The sequence below is a fragment of the Haliotis rufescens genome, unplaced genomic scaffold, assembly GCF_023055435.1.
Source record: "Haliotis rufescens isolate VD_foot unplaced genomic scaffold, xgHalRufe1.0.p SCAF_4, whole genome shotgun sequence".
Lineage (NCBI taxonomy): Eukaryota > Metazoa > Mollusca > Gastropoda > Lepetellida > Haliotidae > Haliotis > Haliotis rufescens.
The window spans coordinates 34,896,845-34,911,019 of NW_025964112.1; the positions used below are offsets into that span (position 1 = coordinate 34,896,845).

Sequence of the window (14,175 nt, forward strand, 5' to 3'; positions counted from 1 at the left end):
TCAGCAATATCATGGCTCGAGACACCAGAAATGGACAGCACATTGTATCCATGTGGAAATCAAAGTTGGGCATTGTGACGAACGAACGAACGCTTTTTCTACTAATCTAGCTACCCGTGAAGGTCCGGGGTGGATTAGGTCTCCAGCAATCCATGCTTGTCGTTAAAGGCGACTATGAGGCGACCAACGGGATCGGGTGGTCAGGAAATACGACTTGGTTGATGCATTTCAAACAACTAATCTAGGTTGTATAGATGTCGTATACGACTAATACTCACACATATATGAGCATGTAATAATGTTGATAACGTTAGCGGGACCTTCACGGTGATATAACATTTTGAATCATGTCAAGTTACCTACAACCCTCCAAACATATATCCACAACTAAGAAAAGTAACTCTATCCTTCGAACGACCTTCATGGTGACTTGACCCAATACGAATGTCATCGACAATCAGTTCAACAAAACAGTTGGAAACCAACCGCAATGGTGATGTATAACGTTTTGGACGTCATAGAACTGGCGTTTTCCTCCGGAAAGAACATTCCAAGGGTATGACTTTTAAAATGACCTTAACCTTTGAGTTAAACATTAGGTATGTTAAAGACGTTCGCTTCACCTTAAAACAACCAGAATAACATACCCTTTATATTTCTCAACACTTCGTCATGTTCAAATGTGTTAATGCAGCGGCGGATATAAAAGATATATCAAGCAAAACCTTAAAACAATCCGTCTGTGTGTAACTGCTTCATACTCAGGGATGAGGGTTACTTTTAAAAAGTATCACTCAAATCGAAACGAAAAAATCCAACAAAATTAAGTGAAGCTGTGTTGCTAATGGAAACGTAATGCAAAGGAGCGGGAATGTAGCCACGTTCAATTATCCTTTTTTCTCCCCGATCAATAGATAATAAGGTGACATTTTTTTCAATTATCCCTTTCAAAAATATTTGAAACATGACAAGGAAAGGGGCGTAGAGTACATTGTTCTTATCATAACCGGAACAATACTGAAATATATGAAAATACATTTCTAGGTTCATCATCACAAGATGGAGACAATTATACGATTTATGTTTACCTTATACAGAATCAAAATGAAGGAAGGTTTGGTGAGGATTAATATCTTTAAGCATCACATCTTTCAAATGCATAACAAAGTCATTTACATGGCGTATGGCGCCGTGTGTGTGAATGAAAGGGAATGCTGGTTACGATTCTTGCTATACTTTTGTAACGTTCATATTGTGGAGCTAAATTGTACCCATGCCGCTATCAAAATGCCAAACAGTGCAGCGTAAACTATGCTATGAACCTCAGTCTAATATCACCACTCAATAAGCCCAATACGCGTAAATCTTCAACACCAGAAATAAGAAATTCAAAGATGCTTACCTTTCAAACAATGAACTCCTTAAAGAAATACGATTTTATCCTCTTTCGTAGACGCTCGTCAACAGCAATTCTGAAAGATGTGGGATTCCTATGATGTTCCCCAATGCACTTCGCGACGCACTTTGGATACTGGGAAAATTATATTTCTGAGGGATGTTTTCAGCTGACCTCCGAAATCCTCACCAACCCATGTAATATTGCACAAGGCTGATCACATGCTATGCAGCCGTTGCTCTGATGCACGAGATCGGGAATCAAGTGTGTCATATAACAAGACTAATGTTATTTTCACCTGTGATGAAACATTTTCGCACCTTTCATAATACTTGTCATCTCCCTTTCATGATGTTTCTGGGCAGTTCTAAACAAGGTAGTTTCTCATAGGAGAAGAAAAAGGTATCGTGACGTGATGTTCAGTCAGAGAAAAAAATGGTTCGCTTATAATTTCTCTGCGTGTCGTCCTTTGATGATCAGAGATATTGCCCTCTGGTACGAGTATTCAAGAGGGAACTCTTTTTTCGTCTTTGACTAGTAAGTTTCCGATCCAAGTGTTTATTTCATTTTTTCCCCAAAAAATGTAAAAAGATCAGTCAGCTGTACATTGTTGACCGCACATACATGCTGAACCGATCAGTAGTCAAAACTACCAGTTGTAATTCAAAATACATCTTGGTCAAAAGATAAAAAGATGATAGTTTGTGGCGTTTCTCGGTCGATCTTATTAAAGAATATCTGATCAAAACTCCGTTATGCAAAAGATTCCAAACTTTTCAGGAGCATCTTTATAGAATGTCTCCAAACTGTCTGGAACCAGATATGATCAAATCAGACACTATTGAATAAAATTATTGCATATTTGATACCGTGTCATGACTATTTCCTGAAGAATTAATGTAATCACATTGTTAGTCCAAAAGAAATATCTCCAAAGTTCCACGAGTGAAAACTTCTGACATGTCGCATCTCATGGTGAGATTTCTGATCTGATGCGTGCAACTCGCTTCCTTGATCAAGTATCAACAGGCCATTTTGCCGTGGTCACTTAAGTAGTTCTCGCTGACCATGCCCACATAACAAAGTATCGATCAGTCAGTAATCTGAATCATATCGTGCTCCCTCAACTAGGCCTGTACAAATCACAGCCACCAAGACCACCAACCAGACTACAATGGGATTTCCGACTCAGCAAGGAGGCGTGTTCGATTAGCAGCTCGTGTCAACTGACGACAGCGAGGATGTTGACGGGGACTTGAATGATGCAAAGTTTCAATAATTGATCTGCTGCTGTATCACGGCCCTCTGTTATACTACTGAGAAAATATTGATTATCCTACTCTGAAACTTTCGGGCTTGGCACATATAAACTATGAATTATACGAGTAGTACTGTCATTTGATTATTTTCAATAGGCTTTAGTGCGTATAGTTTGACGCTGCTTTTAGCAATATTCCACGTCGGAGGACACAAGAAATGGACTTGACACATTCTACCCATGTGGGAAATCGAAACAGGGTCTTCGGTGAGACGTGCGAACGCTTTAACCACTAGGCTACCCCACCGCCCTCTTAACAGGCTAAAAGATAGAATAATTGTTATTAGGTGGGTGCTTTGGATTTATGATCGACCAACCCAAAATTGATAAATGTCTTGTTTCTTATAACAAGTTAAATAATTTCAGTGATGAAAAAAATACATTTATGTTCTCCATATAGGCAGCGAAGTGACCCTTTGACCTAATTTTTTCTTTACTTCACCGTGTCGACAAATCTTTTCAGAACTTAAAAATACAAGGGTTAAAAATACAAGGTTCTGTTTCAGTTTTTGTTTTTTGTTGAATTTTGTTGTTGACTAAGATGGCAAAGTGGTTAGGGCTCACCAAGTCAAACTCGCATATTCAATTCTTATAAATCTGCACAGCCCATCCCTGCGCCCCAAACACGGCATTACTTTCGGTACCAACCTCGTTGGTTGTAGTATGAGTGAGTGAGTTGAGTTTAACGCCGCGTTTAACAGTATTCCAGTTATATCACGACGTGCCAGCTTAATGTGGGAGGAAGCCCGATGTAATGCAGGTCTCAGACGTTTACCACTTCTGTGAAACCCACGAGCACGGGTATGGTGCTGACAAATCCAGAAATGTAATCGGGGCGAACCGGGATTCGAAGCTGACAAGCTCGCTTACTTGGTTGATACATGTCGTCGTATCCCAACTGAGTGGATCGATGCCCATGATGTCAGTCACTAGATTGTCTGGTCCAGACACGATTATTTACAGACTGCCGTCATACAGCAACAAACAAACAATAACAAGGACAGGGAGAAAACAGCCAATACTCATCCCCACAGTAATACTAGCTCTTGAACTTAAGATACTAAGTACTGGAGGGTTCTTTCACAGGATTATTTGATTTAACCTTGTACATATAACCTTAACCTTAGACATAATTTATTTCAGAGACTCTATATTATTATTTGCGTGAATTCTGTTATGTTTATCTCGCTTCTCTCTGTATTGTCAGGAGGCATGGATGGCATTTTGGGAACATGTTGTTCAAAAACTACACGTGTGAAAGCCAAACAGGACTACCTGAAGACTTTGTGCACTTATGATTGTCATTTTCGCGCCCCGGTGTATTCATAAATAGCACCATTTTACAGCCTTAGAGAAGTTCAAAATCAACATCTATGTATCACGCATAGTTTCATGAAAAGGTACAAAAAAACGTAGAAAAACCTACGTAGGATTAACAGTAATCGGGAGTTCAGTTCACTGCTCATATTCATGTACAATCATGTTCATCGTTCCAAAAGATATAACCACAAAGGACAACGCTGTGTATAGACGGCTTCGAATACTAACTCTGGTGTTATAAAAACACATACATATAAATAAAATACATATCAACAAAAGGCATCAAGAACACTGGATCGTTCATTTAATTTTGTGCGCACGCACGCACGCACGCACGCACGCACGCACGCACGCACGCACGCACGCACGCACACACACACACACACACACACACCGGAATCTCAATTGGTCGGCCTCTTACTTACCTCACGAAATGGTTTGGGAGAGGTAGTTCTTTATCTACACTATAATACACTATAAACGGTTGAGAACATACTCTTTTGCTGGACTGTTCAATGAGCATTCCCTGCGTGAGTAATCTGATCTAGATTATTTTCAAGGAGGCACCGTTGGACCAGTGCCACACTTCACAGTTCAGAGTTGGTTTCATATATGCTAATCGCAATGATTCTAAGAGACAGCTGTTTCAGATAACACTAAAGTTCTCATTGTTGGGACAAGGCATACAAAATATCCTGTGTACGTTGGTGGCGTTGACGTCCAAGGGCTACTATCTCTTTACTCTGATTATATTCTATTGTAGTTTATTCACGTCATACCTTTCACGTTTGGCATTATTTCGCTTTCAGTGTTATCCTTGAGATGTGGCTCGATGACAATATTATTCTGTAATTGTATTCCCTCATACAAAAACCAGGCCATATCCTTACTAATTCGACCCGTGAAGATCCGGGTTAGAATAGGTCTTCAGCAACCCCTCTTGCCATAAAAGGCGACTGTGCTTGTCGTATGAGGCGACTAACGGCAACTCCCAATTACGTGGATCGATGCTCATGATATTAATCAGGCTCGATTATTTACAGACCGCCGTCATATAGCTGGAAGATTTCTGACTGACTGACTGTGGCCTACAACATCTATTCTCACATTCAGATTGAAATGTTACTGACTGTGGCCTACAACATCTATTCTCACATTCAGGCTGAAATGTTACTGACTGTGGCCTACAAGATCCATTCTCACATTCAGGCTGAAATGTTACTGACTGTGGCCTACAAGATCCATTCTCACATTCAGGCTGAAATGTTACTGACTGTGGCCTACAAGATCCATTTTCACATTCAGGCTGAAATGTTACTGACTGTGGCTTACAACATCTATTCTCACATTGAGGTTCAAATGTTACTGACTGTGGCCTACAAGATCCATTCTCACATTGAGGTTCAAATGTTACTGACTGTGGCCTACATGATCAATTCTCACATTAAGGTTCAAATGTTACTGACTGTGGCCTACAAGATCCATTTTCACATTAAGTTTCAAATGTTACTGACTGTGGCCTACAAGATCCATTTTCACATTAAGTTTCAAATGTTACTGACTGTGGCCTACAAGATCCATTTTCACATTAAGTTTCAAATGTTACTGACTGTGGCCTACAAGATCCATTCTCACATTAAGGTTCAAATGTTACTGACTGTGGCCTACAAGAAGCCTGCTCTCACATAGAACCGTGGTATGGTTGAGTGTGGGTATTTGAGTGACAGGGATCGATGTTCACCTATCGACCACTGGTTTAGATAATATCTGTTACAGGCATGGAAACAATTTGCAAGCCTATAATAAAGGCGCTATTTCACTGCGCAAGTGCCATTAACTCACTCACAATTAGTCATCTTGTCAATCGTAAACCCGTTCACTCTACTCCGCTGGGAATTGCTACATTAAACCCAATTATCAGATTACTAGATCGCGTAAATGATGCGAATGTGCATAAGAAGTTAGTAATATACCATATCTACCAAAACAAATAGGGTTCAAGAAATTGTTACTTTTAGTACTTGCATTTTGTTTTGGCAACATCACTTCAAAGGACAACTTATTGTTTGTTCGTTTGTTTCTTTGTTTCTTTTTTAACGCCGCACTCAGCAATATTCAAGCTATATGACGGCGTTCTGTAAATAATCGAGTCTGGACCAGACAATCCATTGATCCACGCATCGATCCACGCAATTGGGACGATGACATGCATCAGCCAAGTCAGGAAGATCCCGTTAGTCGCCTCATACCACAAGAATAGTCGCCGTTTACGGCAAGCATGGGTTGCTGAAGACCTTATTGTGATGAAGCATATATGTTTGCCAGGTTCAACGTGTTGATAGGACATGCATTCACGATTGTGGTTCAAAACGTTCGCTCATCACGCCGTAGGACCGGGATCGATTCCATGCATTGTGAAGCCATGCCTGATATCCCTCTGCGTGATATTGTTGGAATATTGTTATAAGCGGCGTACAGCCATGCTCACTGAGTGACATGCATTCATTATTATCGATACCCTTCGTCTTCATTTTGGTCCAAGAACCTATGGACCGCCTCCGTGGTCTAGTGGTAGAACGTCCGCTCGGAGAGCGGAAGGTCCGGGGTTCGATTCCCGGCCGTGTCATACCAAAAGACGTTAAAAGATGGTACTTGTTCTTACCCTGTCTGGCGCTCGGCATTAAGGGGCTAAAACAAGGACTGGTCGGCTCGGAGTCAGTATACTGTGTCTGAGTGGGATATTCATGTTAAACTGCGGCATGGTATCTCAGTGGGCTAGCACTATAAATCGGCATCAGTCCGGACTAGTACAAGCAGCCACACACACACACACGTGCATGCACGTCGCTATATAAGTGCAATAATCTTGGACGTGACTCTAAACCCCATTTCACCTCACCTCTCCTGGAACCTATGCTTGTCGGACTCAATGGATCGGACGACCAGGCCCGAGGACTTGGTTGATTGCGTGACGTCGCACACAGACGGTGTGGACCGTTGCCCATGATATCAATGACTATTACTGTTTTGTCTGGTTTGAATGATTAAACACAGACGGCCGCCATACAACTGGGCTGTTGCTGAGTGCGTCGTTAGTCCTCATGGTGCCTGGCTTCACGTGAGCGTGTTTACCAGAGCCACACTATACTGGCGTCGCGGATTTTGTATACATTGAAAATGAATGTACAGACGTTCTCATTGAGTGCGACGTGAAACAAGCTACATCTGGACCGACTACCCACTGTAGGCAAACAAGGATAAATATGTTAACACTTAAAAAACAGACAATGAATATATAACCCAACAAAACAATTTATAAATATCGATGTCGATTAAGATGTCGCTTCACTTTGCCAGCTGTACTGGTCTCAATATAAAACATGAAGACGCTCCGATATGTGAGGAAAATGTGTTGATTCTACGAACGCTTCACTTTACGGCAACACGTCCAGGTCTAAATTGATTATACATAATAATATGATTATAAAACGAATTTCTTTTTAATTCCTTTCAGTCAAAATGTCTTCGGAAATTACATTATGCTTGAGAAGTTATGTGACGTTAGCCAGCTGAGACTGTACATGTGGACACACATGGAACCGATTACAGCTTACATGTAGGCTCTTTGTTCAAGGAGGAATATACAGGATATGCCATGTTACAATTCTCTGTGTACTAATTACATGTTGGGATTTTATCAGTTCTGCGTTCTGAGATACAGTTATGTAAGTATCTACCACAATTAACAATACATGTAGATAATAAAGTAAAAGAAGTAAACTCTCTGCTAATGTAAATGGTGCCAATAATTCGATAGGGTAAGAATCGTAAAATGTATGACTAGACGAACCAACTATTCATACCCGACTAATTTTTTTTAGTAATAGTGCTATTACATGACAACTGAAAATTCGAACAAGCAGAAAAATTAGAGAAAGTGACTACATGTAAATCAAAGCTGTCAGTAAACTGTCAATCATATCAATAGGGGGCAACCAGTTTTAGTAATCAAATTGTATTCAATGGTACAGTAGAACGTGGATATAACGAACTACTGGGGACTGGAGAAATCAGTTCGTTATATACGTTGTTTGTTATATACGTTTTCGCTCGGAAACGTCCGTCATCTTGGATAAAACAAAACACAATAGACGTAACTGCAGCATTGACTTGTATTAGCAGTGATCACTTCATAGTATTCAATTGATAACATTGTATCACATTCATTTAATAACATAAAATTCATAACATTTTTAGAACCTTGTTTATCAAATATGTATTTAGCATTTCATGATTTACTGTTAACGGTGCATTAGGTAACTGAACTCCTTTCCGTTTCAAATTCCACAGGTATCTGTTACATTTATGAAGTTGTTGGAGGCATTGATACAAGATGGCTTTATTTACGTTACTAGCTTGCTTCCATGGGAACGGAAAGCGGCATCAGAAGAGCTGGTTGATATTCAGAGATTTCGTTCAAATTTGGTATTTAGGTACAATGTTTTTCAGGACTCAGCCGAATAGCTTTTCTTACCCCCATGGCAATGTTACCGAGGCATCTGATTAATTTAATTGTTAGATTTCGTTAAAAGATTTTTAGATATATTTTTGCACACAAAGCTCATTTTATTACAATGGCAACGGAATGGTGTCCTCTGATTGGTCTAAATTTAGATAGTTAACCCTATTTAAGACAATACTAATAAGTGCTCTTTGTGAAACTAGGTGTGGATGATCAGCACATGGTCCAGTAATGTCGCCTCATTCAGAAATCCAAGATGGTCTCACAGTCGCCATTTTGTAATTTACAGGTCCCAAACATCTAAATGAGGAAATATCTATTTATGAAGTCCTTTCGAAAACCCTCGTGAATATCATTTCAGTAGATTATTGGTTTACTGTAGCCCCACAACGAAGATATGGGACATAATGCATTCAACGTGTCCGCCTGTCTGTCGGTCTGTCCTCATAAAATAACTTTCCGGACAATTCCTTCTAAACTTTGAACGTGACCACTTCAACATGAAGCTGGGCACATTGCAATTGCTGTTTCATTTCGGCGGAGTTGTTACTTTTATTACCTCGTCATTTCAATTTGTCTGGACAACTTCTAAACTACGACATCGATGTCTTTCAGATATGTACGTAGGTGTAGTTACGGACAAAGTACGACATGCCTTCATTTCCATTGCCATTGTGGTACCATGGCAACGGAACGGAGGCCTCTGATTGGTCGAAATTTAGAAAATGTCCGATTTTGTTCAAATATTGTATATTGACATGTTATGGGACTCCGAACTCAACAACTTACATTAACGGTGGTAACAAAGCATACGTATACATATAGCATGAAAAACACTTGCTATTCGTCAGTGTACACCAGCTCAAAACAGTCAAACATGTTTGTGATGCCTATGCAATATCCTATCCCTGGTAACCGCTTGTGCACATGTGGCAGTCACACGTTTTATTTGATTGTGTCAACTAACCAGTAAATCACTTAGTATCAGTGTTAGTATATAGTGTATTTAGTACATAGTGTAGTTAGTATTAGTATTAATATTAGCATTAGTTATAAGTATCAGTGTTAGTATATAGTGTATATAGTACATAGTGTAGTTGGTATCAGTATTAATATTAGCATTAGTTATTAGTGTCAGTATTAGTATATAGTGTATATAGTACATAGTGTAGTTAGTATTAGTATTAATATTAATATTAGCATTAGTTATTAGTGTCAGTATTGGTGTATAGTTCATAATGTAGTTAGTATCAGTATTAATATTAGCATTAGTTATTAGTCTCAGTATTAGTATATAGTGTATATAGTACATAGTGTAGCTAGTATTAGTATTAATATTAGCATTAGTTATTAGTCTCAGTATTAGTGTATAGTGTATATAGTACATAGTGTAGTTAGTATTAGTATTAATATTAGCATTAGTTATTAGTCTCAGTATTAGTGTATAGTGTATATAGTACATAATGTAGTTAGTATTAGTATTAATATGAGCATTAGTTATTAGTGTCAGTATTAGTATATAGTGTATATAGTACATAGTGCAGTTAGTATTAGTATTAATATTAGCATTAGTTATTAGTGTCGGTATTAGTATAAAGTGTATATAGTCCATAGTGTAGTTAGTATTAATATTAGCATTAGTTATTAGTATTATTATTAATATTAGTATTTAGTATTAGTTTGCAGTATGGGTTTCAAGGATTTTAATGAAGAGGTGATACAACACCTTTTAACTTAGTCAAGCTTGGGTCAGTCACTACCCAATCAGCTCCTTTGTGTCTGCCAGGGCAAATGTTCTGGTTGAGTGGCTGACCCTATTGTTTTCCTTGGGGTCAGCTTTGCATGCTTTTTACCCCTCACATGCACCTCAGTCACCACACAGACAAGTCACTGACAGACGACAGCAAGTGGGCACGTTTTACAGATTCTTCACTGTCAAGGTATGTTTCCAATTAAATACGTAAACATATATATAGACTAAAGCGTAACCTACACATATACTATATTTGACCTGTAAATTAGGCCGACTCTGTAATTCGATACAACTTTCTCTTAGGCGAGTGACATTGTGTAGTTGACCTAACTGACCTAATTAGAAGAGATTTTACTGAAGGTATTAGTCAAACCGCATAAAAAGAGACAGTTAAAATGACTTGCGATTACTAACAACATGTGCGTGTATTCATGAACAAATTAAATAATCGTTAACATCTTTAAAAAACAACTATGTACAATATCGACTCTTAAGGATCTCACTTAATGAGCATGTTTCTATATGTTCTAATAGCAACAGGGTATATAAGGGTTAGACGTTACACGACGTACTTGTGTGTATATGGGAATTATCATGAGAAGGCTGTCGTTTTATTCTGAACTGTTCCCGATTTCAAACCGTCACAATATTCACTCACGTTTTCATCAATCGGCGGAATATCATATCACCCATTTTCGAGCATCCCGCAACCAAACATTGCCGATGTACATGGTACAATCTAATTAAGGTCTACATTTCACAACTCCTCCAAACCCCAGCCTACGTGCTGTTGGAGTATGTTATCACCCGTGTCTGTGACCCGGTTAGAAATGATTAGTGCACAATTTCTCCAGAACAATGAAGACGGGGGGTTGAGATTTGTCACACGAGTGTAATAACTACATGTATCTTTTGTATGCACAATTCGTAAATACCAAAGATCAGACCAACCAAATCTAGTTATTTAATTATGATAAACTAACAATATTTGCCCACTCATTAAACTTAAATCATTATACAATTATTTTCGCTTGAGAGTTGTACACATACATGTCCGTTGTGTTGTTTTCGCCACACTGAACTGATCATCCTAAACACACTGCACTGTTTAATACCTAGAGAGAGCCACAAAGATTATTTATCTGACCCTTGTATACAGCTTAATAGACAATATGTGAAATATGTCATGAGACAGGAGCGACTGAGGATAATTACCTGACCCTGGTATCACACAGCACAGGGGAAATATGGAAAATCTTGAAAGGTGTATTTGCATAAGCAAAACATGATACGGGTAGATAAGGCATCAATTATAACAAACATTGTTTTTTGGCACACGTGACCAAACATACAGTGAAAAGGGTATGTCAAGGTGTAGGAAACTACTTGGATGCACTGACAATTGATGTACATAACACATTAATTACAAACTAATACAGGATAATTAGCTGTCTTGTTGACCGTCTGTCTGATTGTAATCTCCTGTACAGTACGTGCAAAGCGTGCGTGAATGTACAAGGTTTACTGTTATATCACAATGACACGGACACTTACACACAGAAAAATCCATAGTTGGTTTTGATTTAAATAACATGGGAATTGAAATATATGTGCAATTGCGTATATAATAATCGGTTTTGTAGGAGTACATGCAATGCACTTCATATTGGTATAGTAGAACGTTATCTGCTCAGTACACTAAGTATATTTATGCTGGTTGATTGTCATATGATGTTTTTCGAAGTTGTATAAATCGCTGGCTGAACCAGTTTTGTTTTACGGTGCCTGTATATGGGACTTCCTAAGTGTTAAAGAAGTTGAGGTTGTGCAAAATAAGGCTGCCAGGATGTTTCTTGGTTTAACTAAATATGCTCCTGTTCTTGCAGGTAGAGGGGATATAGGCTGGTGCTCCGTTTTGGTTACTCAGAAAATAGAATGTTTCAGATATCTTTTCAGACTTAAATCTATGCATCAAGAGCGCCTGCCAAATATTATTCACCGATGGTCTGGGTGTTTTACCACATCTTGGGATAGTAAAATAATGAACCTTTTGAACCAGTATAATTGTACTCACTTACTGGAAATCAGATGGGGTGTTAAACGCTGTGTTAGGTATATTAAAAACGTTTTATTTCAAGATGACGCAGTTAATTGGTACACTTCGCTTTGGAATGATACGGGTAATGTGAATGGAAATAAGTTACGTACCTACAGAAAATATAAGTGTACACCTTCTGTTGATTTCTATGTTAAGAATATTTTGTATTGAGACCACCGCCGTATTTTAGCCAAGTTTAGATGTGGAGTTTTACTTTTGTTGTTGAGACAGGCAGATTTCCTCTGCCACTATCGGAGAGGTTATGTAAATATTGCAATTGTGATTTGGTGGAAGATGAATGTCATTTTTACCCCTCCATACATGTACATTGTATGTGTTTTTTAACTTAACAAAGTAAATGTACACACATCAACTGTAATAAAACCAGTGTCAAAGTGGTATTTATCAAAAAACTACATAAGTATATGCTAGTATACTTGCATGTATTCATGTTGATTTGTACAAGACAAGAGGCACAATGCATGTTGATCATAAATGAAATATTCATGTCAAAAAGAATTTTAAATGACAACATTATTATAACAGGAATATTTTACAAACTGGTGTTCACATGTATTTATCAAATGTACCTGCAATCCATTCACAGCGTAGCACCATAGTATACATTGTACATGTATGGAGAGTATTGCCATGGCCCGCCACGCATTGATGGCGTGATGTTCCCCTAAACACTCCTAATTAGTGCCATAAAACAATAAAATAGTTTTCGCAGACATCCGCGGATCATTTGCGAATTATTTGCAAATTATTCGCGAGTTATTTGCGGATTATTCGCAATTTTACAGAACACGATAACAAACTTTTGCATTGTAGTGTATACGAGATTAACAATACCTTAAGGATGGCCAATTGTGGAATAATTCCGAATACCCAGATGATGTGAGAGTGGTCTATGCAAGGTTAACATGAGATCATCTGACACCAAAATGATGTTTCTGCGAAAGGTATTGTTTGTTTGTTGTTTAAGGCCGCACTCAGCAATATTCCAGCTATATGACGGCAGTCTGTAAATAATCAAGTCTGGACCAGACAATCCAGTGATTGACATAATGGGCATCGATCATCGGGATACGATGACATGCATCAACTAAGCAAACCTCACCATCCGATCCCATTAATCAGTACCCTCCGACGACAAGCATAGTCATCTTTTACGGCAAACATGGGTTGCTGAAGCTCTATTCTACCCCGAACCTTCACGGGTCTCTGCGAGAGGTTTCAGACCATGAATACAGATCATATTCAGTCGGTAGACTCATGAAATAGAACATCTAAAAGAGAAGTGTGTGCATGTCTGTGTACAGGTCTTGCCATGCACCATAACATTACGCAATGGTTGCTGGTGTCTTATCAAAAGTGTTGTAAGTTCTGCAAGATAATTGTGGTCAGATGGGTCCTTCCACTTCAAGTGCCACCATTGACTGAAATGGTAGTTGGGGAAGTAAACGGTAAACTTGGATTGCATAGCAACTGACTACCATGACCTATCCTACATAAATGCAAGTGGAAACGTACGGACATAGCGTGTTTGTATTTGACTTTGCACTCAGCAATATTCCATGCATGACTGTGGTCTGAAAATAATCGAGTCTGGACCAGCCAATCCAGTGATTGACATCATGGGCATCGATCTATGCAAATTGGGTACGATGACATGCATCAACGAGTCATGTATCAACATGTCAGCGAATCTGACCACCCTATCCCGTTAGTCGCCTCTAACGATGAGCATCCGTTGCTGAAGACC

General features: G+C 38.8%; 1 protein-coding gene across 2 annotated transcripts in view; it reads right to left on the reverse strand.

The window, feature by feature from the left end:
• The window catches only part of LOC124149860 (cardioacceleratory peptide receptor-like), a 112,396-nt gene extending 109,820 nt beyond the window's left edge, over window positions 1–2,576 (reverse strand). For both annotated transcript variants that reach the window (XM_048382532.1, XM_048382533.1), the window contains exon 1: window positions 1,403–2,576. The gene's annotated coding sequence lies outside the window, so the exon portion shown is untranslated. The remainder of the gene's footprint in view (window positions 1–1,402) is intronic.
• Between the last annotated feature and the right edge of the window lie 11,599 nt (window positions 2,577–14,175).